General features: G+C 35.1%; 1 non-coding gene across 1 annotated transcript; it reads left to right on the top strand.

Moving 5' to 3' along the window:
- The first annotated feature begins 1,402 nt into the window (after positions 1-1,402).
- LOC148580338 (small nucleolar RNA R71) lies at positions 1,403-1,510 on the top strand. Its single transcript, XR_015895708.1, has one exon. It is a non-coding gene; the product is annotated as a small nucleolar RNA R71 (small nucleolar RNA).
- The last annotated feature ends 3,254 nt before the right edge of the window (positions 1,511-4,764 follow it).

Genomic DNA, 4,764 nt, shown 5'->3' with positions numbered 1-4,764 from the left:
CTTCCAAGAATGATGGATTCATCCTCATCCTCCTAGTATCCAGGATTATGAAATTAGCAGGGATGTAAAGGCCTTCAACCTTTACTAACACGTCCTCTACTTGTCCATAAGCCTGTTTTTTGGAATTGTCTGCCATCTCTAATGATATTCTAGCAGCTTGTACCTTAAAGATTCTCAGTTTCTCCATTACAGAGAGTGGCATGAGGTTTATTCCTGACCCAAGGTCACATAGAGTCTTCTCAAAGGTCATGGTGCCTATGGTACAAGGTATTAGGAACTTTTCAGGATCCTGTTTCTTCTGAGGCAATCTCAGTTGATCCAATGCATTTAGTTCATTGGTGAACAGGGGAGGTTCATCTCCCCAAGTCTCATTACCAAATAAATTGGCATTCAGCTTCATGATTGCACCAAGGAACTTGGCAACTTGCTCTTCAGTAACATCCTCATTCTCTTCAAAAGAGGAATACTCATCAGAGCTCATGAAGGGCGTAAGGAGGTTTAATGGAATCTCTATGGTCTCTAGAAGAGCCTCAGATTCTTTTGGTTCCTCAAAGGGAAACTCCTTGTTGATCACTGGACGTCCCAGGAGGTCTTCCTCCTTGGAATTCACGTCCTCCCCTTTCTCCTTGGATTCGGCCATGATGGTTATATCTATGGCCTTGCAATCTCTCTTTGGATTCTCTTCTGTATTGCTTGGGAGAGTATTAGGAGGGGTTTCAGTGATCTTCTTACTAAGCTGGCCCACTTGTGCCTCCAAATTTCTAATGGAAGACCTTATTTCATTCATGAAACTCACAGTGGCCTTAGATAGATCAGAGACTAAATTTGCTAAGCTAGATGGATTCTGCTCAGAATTCTCTATCTGTTGCTGAGTGGATGATGGAAAAGGTTTACTATTGTTAAACCTGTTTCTTCCACCATTATTAAAGCCTTGTTGAGGCTTTTGTTGATCCTTCCATGAGAAATTTGGGTGATTTCTCCATGAGGGGTTATAGGTGTTCCCATAGGGTTCACCCATGTAATTCACCTCTGCTATTGCAGGGTTTTCAGGATCATAAGCTTCTTCTTCAGAAGATGCCTCTTGAGTACTGTTGGATGCAGCTTGCATTCCATTCAGACTCTGAGAAATCATATTGACTTACTGAGTCAATATTTTATTCTGAGCCAATATAGCATTCAGAGTATCAATGTCAAGAACTCCCTTCTTCTGAGGCGTCCCATTACTCACAGGATTCCTCTCAGAAGTATACATAAACTGGTTGTTAGCAACCATGTCAATAAGTTCTTGAGCTTCTGCAGGTGTTTTCTTTAGGTGAATGGATCCACCTGCAGAAGTATCCAATGACATCTTAGCTAATTCAGATAGACCATCATAGAATATATCCATAATGGTCCATTCTGAAAGCATGTCAGAAGGACACTTTTTGGTCAGTTGCTTGTATCTCTCCCAAGCTTCATAGAGGGATTCACCTTCCTTCTGTCTGAAGGTTTGAACATCCACTCTAAGCTTACTGAGCTTTTGAGGAGGAAAAAACTTGGCTAAGAAATCCATGACCAGCTTATCCCAAGAGTTCAGGTTATCTTTAGGTTGAGAATCCAACCATATTCTAGCTCTGTCTCTCACAGCAAATGGGAAAAGCATGAGCCTATAGACTTCAGGATCTACTCCATTAGTCTTAACAATATCACATATCTGCAAGAATTCAGTTAAGAACTGAAAAGGATCTTCAGATGGAAGTCCATAAAACTTGCAGTTTTGTTGCATCAGAGAAACTAGTTGAGGCTTAAGCTCAAAATTGTTTGCTCCAATGGTAGGGATCTTCCATGGAAATTGGAATTTGGTGCAGTAAAGTCACCAAGCATCTTCCTTGCATTATTATTATTTTCGGCTGCCATCTCTTCTTCCTTTTCGAAAATTTCTGTAAGGTTATCTCTGGATTGTTGTAATTTAGCTTTTCTTAGTTTCCTCTTTAGAGTCCTTTCAGGTTCAGGGTCTGCTTCAACAAGAATGTTCTTGTCCTTGCTCCTGCTCATATGAAAAAGAGGGAAACAGAAAATAATAATAGGGATCCTTTTTACCACAGTATAGAGGTTCCCTTATTGTTAGTAGAAGAAGAAAGGGAATAAGAGTGAAGAAGAATGGATAATCCAAACACAAGGGTGAGGATAGGAGCAGTGAATTGAGAAGAAGAGAAGTGTTAGTAAATGAATAAATAAATAGAATGAGATGGAAGAGAGGGAATTTCGAAAAATAAATTTTGAAAAATAGTTAATGATTTTCGAAAATTAAGATAAAATTTAAATTTAAATTTAAATTTAAACAATTAATTAATTAAAAAGAATTTTTGAAAAAGAGGGAGTTATTTTCGAAAATTAGAGAGGGATAGTTAGTTAGGTAGTTTTGAAAGAGATAAGAAACAAACAAAAAGTTAATTAGTTAGTTGAAACAAATTTTGAAAATCAATTTTTAAAAGATAAGAAGATAAGAAGTTAGAAAAGATATTTGAAAAAGATATGATATGAAAAGGTAGGATTAAAAAGTTATGATTTTGAAAAAAAAATAAGATAAAAGATATTTTTGAAAAGATATGATTCAAATTAGTTTTGAAAAAGATTTGATTTTTAAAATCACAATTAATGATTTGACCCACAAGAAATCACAAGATATGATTCTAGAACTTAAAGTTTGAATCTTTCTTAACAAGTAAGTAACAAACTTGAAATTTTTGAATCAAAACATTAATTGTTGATGATATTTTCGAAAATATGGTGTAAAATTAAGAAAAAGATTTTTTAAAAAAAATATTTTTAAAATTTTTGAAAATAAATAAGAAAAATGAAAAAGATATGATTTTTGAAAAAGATTTTGAAAAAGATAAGATTTTTAAATTGAAAATTTGATTTGACTCATAAGAAACAACTAAATTTTAAAAAGTTTTGAAAAAGTCAACTCAAATTTTCGAAAATTTATGAGTGAAAAAGGGAAAGATATTTTTTTGATTTTTGAATTTTTAATGATGAAAGAGAAAAACATGAAAAATGACTCACAACATGAAAATTATGAATCAAAACACATGATGCATGCAAAAACACTATGAATGTCAAGATGAACACCAAGAACACTTTGAAGATCATGATGAACATCAAGAACATATTTTGGAAAATTTTTTATGCAAAGAAAACATGCAAGACACCAAACTTAGAAATCTTTAATGCTTGGACTCTAACAAACGAAAAATGCATATGAAAAACAAGAAAAGACACAAAACAAGAAAATTTAAAGATCAAACAAGATGACTTACCAAGAACAACTTGAAGATCATGAAGAACATTATGAATGCATGAATTTTCGAAAAATGCATAAATTTTTAGAAAAAATGCAATTGACACCAAACTTGAAATTAACTCAAGACTCAAACAAGAAACACAAAATATTTTTGATTTTATGATTTTATGATTTTTTTGAATTTTCTTTTAAATTTTTTTCGAAAAACATATAGGAAAAAGAAAATAAGAAATTCAAATTTTTAATAAGAATCCCAGGAATCTTTCAATGTTGGCCTAAAGCTCCAATCCAAGGGTTGGGCATGGCTTAATAGCCAGCCAGCTTTAGGATATAAATCAGGCATGCAACAACTGATATTCCGATTAACTTGCCTCTATGCTGATGGTTGGAAGCCACAGTCCGAAAGAATTAGACATGGCTTTACAGCCAGCCAGGCTTCAACATGATTCATGAAACACTAGAATTCATTCTTAAAAATTTAGAATAATTTTTGAAAACAGATGAGAAATTTTTGAAAGATTTTTTGAAAAATTTTTGAAAATAAAACAAAAAGAAAATTACCTAATCTGAGCAACAAGATGAACCGTCAGTTGTCCAAACTCGAACAATCCCCGGCAACGGCGCCAAAAACTTGGTGCACGAAATTGTGATCCCTGGTAATGGCTCCAAAAACTTGGTGCTCTAATCTTAATTCAGAATTTGTCACAATTTCGATACAACTAACCAGCAAGTGCACTGGGTCGTCCAAGTAATAAAACCTTACGTGAGTAAGGGTCGATCCCACGGAGATTGTTGGTATGAAGCAAGCTATGGTCATCTTGTAAATCTCAGTCAGGCGGATATTAAATGGTTATGGAGTTTTCGAATAATAATAATAAATAAACAGAAAATAAAGATAGAACTACTTATGTAAATCATTGGTGAGAATTTCAGATAAGCGTATAGAGATGCTTTCGTTCCTCTGAACCTCTGCTTTCCTGCTGTCTTCATCGAATCAGTCCTACTCCTTTCTATGGCAAGCTGTATGTTAGGCATCACCGTTGTCAATGGCTACATCCTGTCCTCTCAGTAAAAATGGTCCAATGCGCTGTCACTGCATGGCTAATCATCTGTCAGTTCTCGATCATACTGGAATAGGATCCATTGATCCTTTTGCGTCCGTCACTACGCCCAGCACTCGTGAGTTTGAAGCTCGTCACAGCCATCCCTTCCCAGATCCTACTCGGAATACCACAGACAAGGTTTAGACTTTCCGAATCTCAGGAATGGCCATCCATGGGTTCTAACATATACCACGAAGATTCTGATTAAGGAATCCAAGAGATACTCATTCAATCTAAGGTAAAACGGAAGTGGTTGTCAGGCACGTGTTCATAGGGAATGATGATGACTGTCACGATCATCACATTCATGTTGAAGTGCGAATGGATATCTTAGAAGCGGAATAAGTTGAATTGAATAGAAAAACAGTAGTACTT

This window comes from Arachis ipaensis, chromosome B10 (assembly GCF_059453495.1).
Source record: "Arachis ipaensis isolate K30076 ecotype BB chromosome B10, ASM5945349v1, whole genome shotgun sequence".
NCBI classification, from domain to species: Eukaryota; Viridiplantae; Streptophyta; class Magnoliopsida; order Fabales; family Fabaceae; genus Arachis; species Arachis ipaensis.
The sequence above is the reverse complement of the archived record's forward strand: the minus strand, read 5'-3'. Positions and strand labels throughout refer to the sequence as shown.